We start from the raw sequence: 13,045 nt of genomic DNA on the forward strand, positions 1-13,045 counted from the left end.
CGAGCGACGTCGGAGGTCGAGAGAGGTCGGAATCGCGGCGGGCGCTCCTGCTCGCGGGACTGCCATCCGTCAAGAACAATATGCGATTCGTGTCTGTTTTAGCCGCCTTCAGGCCGATCGCGCGTGCGACGTGGCCGTCTGCCGGGGGAGGCGAGGCGTTTCGAGGGAGCGGTCGCGGTGTCCTTTGGACGTGCCGGCAAAAGGACAACTAATTCGGGCTACGTGAAGTCCTACGTGAGCTGGATCGTGATAGCACCTTTCCGCGGCTTTACTTAAATGACAATCTTTCCCGTGCACAATGGGAGCTGTATCGGCTGGCAAGGCAGAAAGGCAAAGAAAAAATAATTAAATTCGTTTGGACCAAAAACATTAGCATACTGGCTTAGAGGGACGAAGCTGCACCTATTCTATATATCAATAATGGAACTGATCTCGAGAGTATAGCATGAGCATGAACAAAGATATGCCTTCACGACATGTAATAATCTGAACGACGTCTGTAGTTTCTTTCCAAATCCTAATGGTTGCGCCTTGCGTGCTGTTCACGTCAACATTCGCAGTGTCAGAAGCATTGGGACTATTCTCAGCCCTAAATTACTCCTCTGAACTCTTATTTTGATGCGATCGTGCTTACTGAGATTACCATTCCGTCCGCCTGCATCAATCAATATCAGATAGTTTGATACCATGTTTTTTCATACACACGGCCAATTAAAATAGGAGTAGGCGTGGCAGATTTCATCCGCGACATATGGGCGATAACTGAGCTGACTTTCTCGTTTTCCTAAGCTGAAATTGTGGCAGTGCGTCTTTGCGCACCTTCCTTGTCACTAATTCTGCTTGCGGTTTATCGCCCACCGTCTTGCAACGGTCGTATATTCCTGGATGAACTAGATGCCGCCCTGGCCTCGATGTGGTCAATGGACCATGTTTGCCTAATTGGGGATGTCAACATAGATACGCTACGCCCTTCAGCGACGACAGTTAGTAATTATCTGGACGTCATTTCCAAATGGGGCTAGCAAAACACGATCTGTAAACCTACGCGGGAAGAATTCCTTGCTGGTCATCTTGTCACATCTTGCGTAGATCACATAAATATACGTGCACATAACTTTATTGTCAAATCTGCCGTTATTGCAACGAAACTTACATAGTCTGCTCAAACTCATTACATGGTCTGCTGCTCTCTAACAAATGACACTGCTGACTTGGTCGCTCCAAACGAAGTCAAATAAATCTCAATCGTCGACCCCTTGGCTTTCGACAAATTCGTAATGAATCACGACTGGTATAACTTTTTGAAGACTGTTCCTCCATGCGCTGCCTGTGACAACTTTGTAACACTGCTCACCGATTTCCGGCTTGCACCTACACGGGTCTGTAAAATCAAAGAACGTAGCTTAAACCTAAAATGGATGTCGACAGCAATACTCGCAGCAGTAAAAGCAAAATACATGTTATGGGTTCAAAGAGAAGTCCTAATTATACTGCTTTGCGGCTTCGGTCCAAAGAGCTTCGAAATAAGGTCAGGGCTATGGTACGTCTAGCAAAACGTAATAACATACGAGCAAAATTTATGGACGCTCGTTGAGACAGCAGGAAAACATGGTCCCTAATTAACAATCTTAGAGGTGGTGAAGTAAACGCTATTCGCCATGTTGATCTGATGTCTCGCTTTTCTTCAAATGGTACTGCCACCGCTAATGATTTTAAATCTGTTTTTTTCAAAAGTGTCTGGTGTAGCGAGACCTCATCCAGACATTTGCACATTCCAAACTAGTATTTCAGAATCCGCCTTTCTTCATATGTTTTCGGAACATGATCTGAAACCAATCCTTTTGAGTCTAAAACGGAAGATGTCCACAGTAATTGATGGTATTTCAATATTAGAGCTGCGCAGAACTTTCGAATTAATAAAAGATGTGCTACAACTCATTTTAAACAATATTATTACCACTTGTATCATTCCCAATAACCGGAAATGCGCTGGTCCTTCCTCTTTTTAAAAGTGGCGTACGCAACAATATCGAAAACTACCGGCCTATTTCAATCCTTTCATGCGTTGGGCACATATTGGAAAAAACATCTGCTCAAGACAATGAGCAGCTTTTAAGCAATCATGGCGTGTTATCTCCTAGCCAGTATGGCTTTGTGCCGAATCGGGGCACGTGGTTGCTCCTTGAAGATTTTTTCAATACACTAACTCTGAGTTGGAACACAATCAGATTGCTTGTGCACTGCTTCTCGACGTCCGCAAAGCGTTTGACAGCGTCTGTCATAGTGTGCTACTAACCAAACTTTATTTTCTAGGCTTTCGGGGTGCGTTTTTGTGGTTTCAGAAAAACTTATCTGACAGGCACCAACTTGTGCCTTTTGGAAAATGTTGTAGCAACCTGACCGAAATTAAAGCTGGCGCCCCTCCATGGCTCAATTTTAAGTCCGTTATTATTTAATTTATATTTCAAAGATTTCCCCGCAGGGACGTTTGCGTCAACAGGGGTTTGGTGTGTTGCGACACCACGTACCCGAGCACACTAGGGTTGGACCCTCTCGCGTGTAGCCGTGCGCGGCTTAACCGTGTCTGGGGAAAGGGGAATCCTGGAGGTTGAGCCGTTGCTGGGTGTCTTGACCTTTAAGGCCCCCCGGCTCAGGCAACACGCCTCTTTGGCCTCTGCTTCACATAGACGGCACCTCCAGACTGACCCACCTGGAGGAAATCGGCAGTCGCCTTTTCCTGTCCTCCTCTCCAATCTTCGTCTTTCTCTCCCACTTTCCCATCTTTGCTGCCTTCTCTTCACTTCTTATTACTTCCGTATTTCCTGGCGGCAAGGGTTAACCGTGTGTGATATATTCAACCTTAGGTATATACATTAGGTTATAGTGGCGCTGTATAGCTGGAGTCTGCAGGTTACTTGGAACCTGTAGCGTCCCCTTGTTGGGCGCCTTGGTGGGTGGCTACCACCGCCGCCGAATTTTGAAACCATTCAATGGCAGAAGCGTTCCTGCGACTTTCAGATCGGCCTCTGAAAAGAGGTCGCACCGAAGCAACTTTCCAGTTCTTTTTAAAACCAAGCGAAGACACATTTCCGAAATACCATGTTCTTCATAGTGAAGGCAACACCACCGTTAGAAAACTGTCACCATTCACAGTATCGAAATGCCTAGCAAACACAATTGGATCGGGTAACAAGGCCTCAAATATGGCTAGCGGAGACCTCCTCCTTGAACTGACCAAGAAAGGTCAACTAGAAAAGCTCGCCGAACTCACCAATATCGGTGACGTCAAAGTAACAATCTCTCCACACCGCTCACTCAACACTAGCAGGGGAGTTATATCTGAAGAAGACTTCTTGAACCTCAGCGAAGAAGAGCTAAGCGAAGGATTTCAGGAGCAAAACGTAAGTAAGGTTCAGTGAACAACACTACGACGAAATGACCAACACATCCCGACGAAACATGTGATTTTGACATTTGGTAGTAGCACTGTCCCTAGCTCACTCGACGCAGGATATCTGAAAATCAACGTCAGACCGTACATACCCAACCCAAGGCGGTGTTTCAAGTGCCAGAGGTTCGGGCGCGCATCTCAATCATGCAGAGGAAAGGAAACATGCGCGAAGTTTAGTGCCAATGACCATCCATCGGACAACTGCAATGCTCCCTCACATTGTGTCAATTGCAAGGGCGATCATCCTGTTTACTCGTGGAGCTGCCCTTGCTGGAAAGGAGAAAAAGAAATAATTGCAATCACAGTAAAGGAAAAGATTTCATTCTACGAAGCGAGGAAAAGACTAGGGCACTTACCTCAAACAAGCTATGCCAGTGTGATGCGGCAGGGGGCAGCGTCACACCGGCCTCAGGAATCTACAGGGTCCACGTCCGGTACCCCTGTAGAAACCCCAACCACCCCTTGGTGGCTGCAGCCAGTGCTGCTCCATCAGCAACGAAGACGGCCCAACAGACCACAGTGCCGCAGAGCCCAAAGTTGAACCGTACTATACGGCCCGAGACGCGCGTCTCGGCGCCTGGCTCTCGATCGTCCAGCGCCTCGGAAAAGGCGATGGAGGTCGATCCAAAAACCCCTGCGTAATTGACGCCAGAAGACCCGCGTTCCTTGGAGCGCTTACAGAAGGATAAGCATATTATACCTTCGCTGAGAAAAGGAAAGGTAACCTGAACGGGGGGGGGGGGGAGGTTACCGCATTTCATAAGAGTAACCAGCTTTTAAATACATGTCACCTACAACTCGTAAGCTCACACACACAAGTTTTTTTCCAATTCCAATAACATGGCTTTCATCATTAATTGAAATTGCAGAGGCCTAATTCACAATCTAGGTGACATCAAAGACATTATAGATAAGTTATCACCAGTGGCATTCTGCCTTCAAGAAACGAACCTAGGACCAAAGCATACAAATTTTCTTAAAGGCTTTACAATCATAAGAAAGGATCGCCAGCACTCCAGTTGTATATCAGGAGGTGTCACTATTGTCGTTCAAGGCGGCATCCCTACACAGAACGCTTCACTAAATACTGCGTTTGAGGCAGTAGCTGTCACCGTTTTAACATATAAGACTGTCACCATCTGTTCGTTATACATCCCTCCCCATACCCATTTCACAACTCGAGATTTGGAAGATTTAATTGACCAGCTGCCGGAGCCTTTTGTTTTAGTTGGAGATTTTAATGCTCACTGTACTCTTTGGGGTAGCGATAAGAATGAGCAAAGAGGACAAGTTATCGAAGATTTCCCCGCAGGGGCGTCTGCGCAAGCAGGCGTTTGGTGTGTTGCGACACCACGTACCAGAGCACACGAGGGTTGGACCCTCCCGCGTCTAGCCGTGCGCGGCTTAGCCGTGTCTGGGGAAAGAGGGATCCTGGGGGTTGAGCTGATGCTGGGTGTTTTGGACCTTTAAGGCCCCCCGGCAGATGCAACACACCCCTTTGTCCTCTGCTTCACATAGACGGCAGCCCCGGACCGACCCACCGGGGGGAAATCGGTAGTTGCCTTTTCCTGTCTGTCTCTCCCTCTAGCCTTCGTTTTTCTCTCACTTTTCATCTTTCCTATCTTCTCCTAGCTTCCGTTTACTTCCAATTTTTCCAGGCAGCAAGGGTTAACCTTGTGTGAATAACCAACCTAGGTTATCTCATATTTGGTTATAGTGATAACATACAGCTGGCGTTTGCAGGACCTGTTTTTACAGTCCCTGCAACGTCTCCTTGTAGGGCTCCACGGTGGGTGGCTGGCGTTATTGCCGAAAATTACATTATTCTATGGCTAGTTCCTTCCCTCCCCTCCCAGATCGCCCTCAGAAAAGAGGGCGCACGGAAGATGTATTTCAGTTTTTTGGACGACAAAAACCCAACTTTCCACGATCTCACGTCATTCATTCGGAAAATTCAGATAAACAAGTACGCACAATCTCCCCATTTCTAGTTTCGAAGGATGGCAAGTGGAGATCTCCTTTTGGAGCTACACACCTCTTTGGCCTCTGCTTCATATAGACGACACCCCCGGACTTACCTACCCGGGGGAAATCGGCAGTCGCCTTTTCCTGTCCTCCTCTCCAATCTTCGTCTTTCTCTCTCGCCTTTTTCATCTTTCCTGTCTTCTCATCACTTCTCCTCACTTCCTAGTTTCCCGGCGGCAAGGGTTAACCTTGTGTAGCTAGCCAGCCTTGGTATGCTGCATTTGGTTATAGCGGCGATGTACGGCTGGCGTTGGCAGGGTTTCTCTAGCAGGACCTTCTTTCACGTCCCCCTGTTGGGCTCCATGGTGGGTGGTGGGCATAGCGGCCGAAAACCCAACATTACTTATGGAACATGCTTTTCCTAAACTACCTGATCGCCCTCAGAAACGAGGGCGCACCGAAGAAGTTTTTCAGTTTTTCGGACGACAAGTCCACATCTTTCCTCGATTCCACGTAATTCACTCAGCAAAACCAGACAAACTAGTGCGATCCATTTCACCGTTCCTTGTTTCCAAGTCATTGACCGAAGTTTTCGGTACAGGATATAAGGTGTCGAGAATGTCAAGCGGTGATCTCCTTTTGGAGCTCCAAGATCAGAAGCAGTATGAGAAACTGCCGAAACGTGTGTCATTTGGGGAGACCCAAGTAACAGTAACCCCGCACCGTACGATAACACAAGCCGCAGTGTTGTCTCGGACGATGACTTGCTGGAGCTCACTGAGGATGAACTCTTGGAGGGCTTCAATGACCTGAATGTTATCAATGTTAAAAGAATTAAGATCAGGCGTGACAGCAAAGAAATCAAGACCAAACACCTTATATTGACTTTCGGCTCAAGTATTCTGCCCGAGTCTGTAGAGGCCGGGTACAACAAGCTCCGTGTTAGGCCATATGTGCCAAATCCCCTTAGCTGTTTCAAATGCCAACGCTTCGGCCACAGTTCGCAGAGCTGCCGAGGCCGTCAAACCTGTGCGAAGTGCAGTGCCCACGAACATACTTCTGAAGCTTGCGAGAACACTCTCCATTGTGCAAACTGTGAAGGCGAGCACGCCGCATACTCGCGGTCGTGCCCGTCCTGGAAAAAAGAGAAAGACATAGTCACAATCAAAGTTAAGGAAAACATATCGTTCAAAGAGGAACGCAGGCGGGTAGAATACCTGCGAAAGAAAAACTTTGCCGAATTGGCGAGTCAGGGGTCAGCGTCACAACGGCCTCCGGCGGCTGTCCGACCCACAACCAGTGAGTCGGCAGTTACGCCATATGCCCCCGCGGCGGTTGCAGCTAGCGCTGGAACACAGCAGAGGGGACCATCGACCCCGAAGGTTGGTGCAGCCGAGGCTGCCCTAACCTCCCCGGCCCCCTCCAGCGCACACACAGCACTTTTTTACTGTCCATATGGATACACAAATTATTCAATGGAACGTTAAAGGTCTTCTTAGGAACCTTGATGACGTGCAAGAGCTTATCCAAAAACACAATCCAAAAGTGCTGTGTCTACAGGAAACACGCTTAAAACCACAACACACAAACTTTCTCCGACCGAATGTCAAGTACCGCAAAGATCGCGATGATGCTGTCGTATCATCAGGCGGTATTGCCATTTTTATTCATAAAAGTATTTCCTGTCAGCGTTTACAGCTACAAACGCCCCTTGAAGCAGTGGCGGTTCGAGCTGTTCTCCTAAACAAACTCATCACCATAAGCTCTCTTTACATACCCCCACATTACAAATTAACGAAACATGAATTCCAATCTTTTATAGATCAAGTGCCAGAACCTTGTTGTTCTTGGCGATTTCAATGCGCACAGCTCCCTGTGGGGCGACGCTCGTATAGATGCGCGAGGTCGTCTTCTTGAACAGTTCCTTTTTTCTTCTGGTGCGTGCCTTCTGAATAAGAAGAAACCCACTTATTACTGTCTTGGAAATACCTTTTCTTCAATTGATCTGAGCATAGTTTCCCCGTTCATACTGCCTGAACTCGAACGGGAAGTTACGAACAATCCTTACGGAAGCGACCACCTCGCCATACTATTAAGAACATTTAAGGAAAACGAATATCCACCACAGGCTCCCAGGTGGAAGATTGACACAGCAGACTGGGAGAAATTCCGATACTTAGCTAGTATATCATGGGATGACATGTCTTCTTTAGAAATCGATGCTGCTGTGGAGTACTTCACAGCCTTCATATTTGATGCCGCATCTAAATGCATACGTGAAGTAAGTGGCTCGGCATGCAAACGGCATGTCCCGTGGTGGAACGATGAATGCAGAATCGCACGTAGGAATCAGAACAAAGCGTGGGGGTTGCTACGCGCTTCACCCACTGCAGAAAATCTTGTCAACATTAAAAAAGTAAAGTCCCAAGGTAGGAGAACCCGCCGACAGGCCAGAAGAGAAAGCTGGCAAAAGTATCTATCGAGTATTAACTCGTTTAGGGATGAGGCCAAAGCCTGGAACAGAGTAAATAGGATTAGAGGGCGGCAAACACATTCACTCCCCCTGGTAAACACAAAGGGCGATACACTGCAAGACCAGGCAGACTCACTTGGGGAATATTTTGAGAGCGTGTCAAGTCCAACAAATTATACACAGTCCTTCCTCAAATACAAAGAAACAGAAGAACGTAAGCCATTAACAAGAAAATGTCGAGAGAATGAGCCTTACAACCGTCCTTTTAGTATTGCCGAATTGAGAGCTGCCTTGAGCGCATGCAAGAGCTCCGCACCAGGATCTGATAGAATCATGTATGAAATGCTAAAAACTTACACAATGACACGCAAGTTACACCACTCACACTTTTCAACACCATCTGGGATGCAGGGTACCTTCCAACCGCATGGAAGGAAGCCATTGTGGTCCCTGTTCTGAAACAAGGCAAAGACCCTTCCTCAGTGGCAAGTTACCGCCCGATAGCCTCACAAGTTGCATTTGTAAGGTGTTTGAAAAAATGATAAATCGGCGACTCATTCATTTCCTTGAGCAGAGCAAAATGCTTGATCCTTATCAGTGCGGCTTCCGACAAGGGCGCTCCACAACTGATCACCTTGCACGTATTGAAGTAAACATCCGTGACGCATTTGTACACAAACAGTTTTTCCTATCCATATTCCTCGGTATGGAGAAGGCATACGACACAACGTGGCGCTACGGAATCTTGAGAGACTTGTTAGAAATGGGCATCCATGGTAATATGCTTAACCTAATAGAAAGCTATCTGTCCAATCGTACCTTCCGGGTAAAAGTCGGCAATGTGCTTTCGCGTCCTTTTACTCAAGAAAAGGGTGTACCCCAAGGAGGCGTGCTCAGCTGCGCGCTCTTTATTGTGAAGATGAACACGCTTCGTGCTTCATTACCACCGGCCATTTTTACTCTGTCTACGTAGATGACATTCAAGTAGCCTTCAAATCTTGTAACCTCGCAGTGTGCGAGGGAGAAGAACAGCATGGCTTGGACAAGGATTCAAGTGGGCAGACCAAAATGGATTTAAAATCAACCCTCAAAAAAGCTCTTGTGTTCTCTTTACAGGAAAAGGAGGCCAGGTCCTGAATCCTTGCTTACAACTGTGTGGACAACAAATACCTATCAACAAGGAGCACAAATTCCTAGGTATTATTCTTGACTATAGACTCACTTTCATTCCACACATTAAATATCTTAAAGAAATATGTCTAAAAACAATGAACCTAATGAAACTTCTATCCCAGACTACATGGGGTAGTGACAGGAAGTGTTTAATAAATCTATACAAGAGCTTAATTCGGTCTCGGTTGGATTATGGTGCCTTAGTATATAACTCTGCCGCCCCAAGCGCGCTGAAGATGCTAGATCCTGTACACCATCTAGGTATCCGCTTAGCCACTGGCGCTTTCAGAACAAGCCCGATTGAAAGCTTATATGCGGAATCAAACGAATGGTCTCTCCATCTACAGAGAACCTACATCAGTCACATATTTCCTGAATATACAATCCAATCATCAACATCCATGTTTTCACACTGTTAACGATATGACGTGTTCTACACTTTTCCAGAATCGATCCTCTGTAAGAGAGCTTTTCTCGCTTTGTGTGAGGGAGCTTAGTCATGAAATGCATATCCCACTCCTCGAGCTTCGCCTCGAGCTTCGCCTTGGGAGTGGTAGGTCGTAGAATGTTACATATCCTTTTTAGAAGTAACAAAACACGCACCAGAGATCGAAATCCGAATGCATTTCCTAGAACTCCAGCACAAGCACTCCTGTGCAGAGTTCTACACAGACGCTTCGAAGTCAAATGTCGGGGTGTCCTATGCTGCTGCCGGCCTATCCTTCTCAGAATCCGATGTACTGCATCCGGAAACAAGTATCTTTACGGCCGAGGCCTACGCATTGCTGTCTACTGTGAACCATATGAGAAAATCAAAACTTCCAAAAGCAGCGATTTATACAGACTCCCCAAGCGTCGTGAAGGCCTTGATGTCAATCTATACGCACAAAAATCCTGTACTTAATGAACTCTACACCGTCTTGTGTAAAGCGTATGTATCTAACCAGCGTATCATTATATGCTGGGTACCTGGCCATAGGAGCATTGAGGGTAACATTCTGGCGGACGAGATGGCCACGTCAATCGCATCGCAAGCTGTTAACCCTACCGCTGAGGTGCCTGTCACAGATCTGAGGCCATTCTTGCGAAGGAGGCTGTGAGATCACTGGCAACACATGCGGGACGCGGAAACGGATAATAAGCTCCACCTGATAAAGCCACAGTTAAGATTCTGGCCCTCGCATACAATATCGCGCCGAACAGATGTCCTATTCTGTCGTGTAAGAATAGGACACACATTTGGCACCCATAACTTTCTACTCACCGGAAGTGAGCCTTCAACCTGTGGTAGATGCGGGGAGAGGCTGACCGTACTCCACGTCCTCCTGGAGTGTCACGAAGCCGAATCTGAGAGAAACAGACATTTTTCATTAGCATACCGACAGCACATTCCTCTTCATCCTGCAATGCTTCTTGGTCCAGAACCGTTTTTCAATACAGACACAGTCCTAGGTTACCATAGAGATGTGGTCCTACATGTTATTAGTCCCATTCATTCGTAGCGCCTCCTCTCTGCAGAGGATCCCACTGCGATAATTGTTTTGCATAGCACATGCCTCCAGACCCTTGAGTTTCAAGGGCTCTAACGAGGCAGTAGTGCTCTAGAATTTCTTATAATCTGATTTATTTTACCTATCGTATCATTCTTTTTAAATGCATCTAAATGTTCATAGTACAAGTCATACGTCATCGCCATAACTTTATTATAGAGATTTTACGCACTTTAGAGCGCATATTTTAAGGCCCCTTCACAGCCACGTCACACCAGCTTCATAGTAATCATAATTATACTGCAAACTCATTAGCACAGACATGGCGCTCTTTGGCCATACCTGGCCTTTGCGCCATAAAACCTCATACATCATCATCATCCTTTCGGAACTCCGTGATCTGAAACAATACAAAAAGTTACCCAATCTAGTGTCTTTTGGGCATTTTAAGTGACAGTGACTCCGCACCGCACTATGGACACTACACGCGGCGTTGTCTCAGATGATGACCTGCTTCAGCTGACAGAGGCAGAGCTCCTAGAGGGCTTCAATGAGCAAAATGTTGTTAATGTGGAAAGAATAAAGATGAGGCACGATGGTAAAGAAATTGCGACCAAACCCCTAATTCTCACCTTCAATTCAAGTGTCCTGCCCGAATCAATCGAGGCCGGGTACATAAAGCTCCGTGTCAGGCCTTACGTACCCAATCCACTGCAATGTTTCAAATGCCAGTACTTCGGTCACAGTTCGCAGAGCTGCCGGGGCCGCCAAGCATGTGCGAAATGCAGTGCCCACGAACACACGTCTGAAGCTTGCGAGAACTCTTTGCATTTTGTAAACTGCGATGGAGAGCACGCCGCATACTCGCGGTCGTGCCCGTCTTGGAAAAAAGAAAAAGAAATTGTCACGATCAAAGTGAAAGAAAATATATCGTTCAAGGAGGCACGTAGGCGGGTCTCATACCTGCCTAAGAACACATTTGCTGAAGTGGCGCGTCAGGGGGCAGCGCCACAACGGCCTTCGGCGGCTAGCCGTCCCACACCCACTGAGGTGGCAGTGACGCCATCCGCCCCCCTGGCGGCTGCACCCAGCGCTGCTACGCCAACCCACCAGATGGGGCCATCTATCTCCGCGCAGTTGACCTCAAAGGCCTCGTCCAACTTGCCCAGGCCTTCACGCCAAACAAAGCGCTCGGAAGAGCGCGTGCCCAGCGCCTTGCTAGAGGCGTTGGACACAACCACCAGCAAGACGGCACCACCAGCGCCTAAGGGGCGGCGAGGCACACTCGATCGCTCCAAAACAGACAAAACTCCCGTCACGGCGCCTGAAAAAGGCCCGTAAATTCATCCTTATCTCTTAAACACACAGCACCCAACACACTATCATAATGGAAACACAAATATTACAGTGTAATGTACGAGGACTTTTACGTAACCTCGATGACATTAAGGAACTGTTACACAAACATAATCCAAGGTTGCTGTGTGTTCAAGAGACACATTTGAAACCCACACAGACAAACTTTTTACGTCAGTACATAATCTATCGCGACGACCGCAGCGAGGCTAACGCCTCCAGTGGTGTTGCAATATTTGCGGAAAAATCTGTAGCTTGTCAACAAGTTGCCCTCCAGACGCCCCTTGAGGCCGTATCGGTTCGGGCAATCCTTTTTAACAAACTAGTGACTGTGTGCTCTTTATACATACCGCCTGACTGTCACCTGAAAAAAACCGATTTCCATAACCTAATTAATCAGCTTCCTGACCCCTACATAGTCGTGGGTGATTTTAATGCCCACAACACGATGTGGGGAGATTCGCGATGCGACGCGAGAGGTCGATTAATTGAAAATTTTCTTTTGACCTCTGATGCCTGCCTTTTTAACAAGGAGCCGACGTATTACAGTGTCCAACACAACACATATTCAGCAATAGATTTAGTAATCGGTTCTTCTTCTCTTCTGCCTCACCTAGAATGGTCCGTGATCAATAAATTGTATGGAAGTGACAACTTCGCCGTAATTTTAAACCTAACAGCTTTGCATGAGAACCCTCCGAATTTTCCTCCATGGAAATTAGCATCGGCGGATTGGGAGCATTTTAAGGAATCATCCTATTTCTCACCAAATTTTATGAATAATTTTACTATAAATGATGCCATTGCATATTTTACTGCTTTTATTATTGATTTAGCCGAGAAGTTTATTCCACAGGCGAACGGTGGTTCACTAAGAAGACGTGTTCCCTGGTGGAACGAAGACTGTAGGCGTGAAAGAGAGAACAAGGCATGGGGCGTATTGCGCAGATCGCCTAATGCTGAAAATCTAATTCACTTTAAGCAAATTAAATCACGGGGAAGGCGGGCACGACGTCAGGCAAAGAGACAAAGCTGGGTGAGGTTCCTCTCCGGCATCAATTCTTACACGCAGGAGGCAAAAGTGTGGAATGGCTTGAGAAAGCTACAAGGGCAACAAATCCATCCGTTGCCTCTGGT

The sequence above is a fragment of the Dermacentor variabilis genome, chromosome 10 (genome assembly GCF_050947875.1).
Source record: "Dermacentor variabilis isolate Ectoservices chromosome 10, ASM5094787v1, whole genome shotgun sequence".
In the NCBI taxonomy this organism is placed as follows: Eukaryota; Metazoa; Arthropoda; class Arachnida; order Ixodida; family Ixodidae; genus Dermacentor; species Dermacentor variabilis.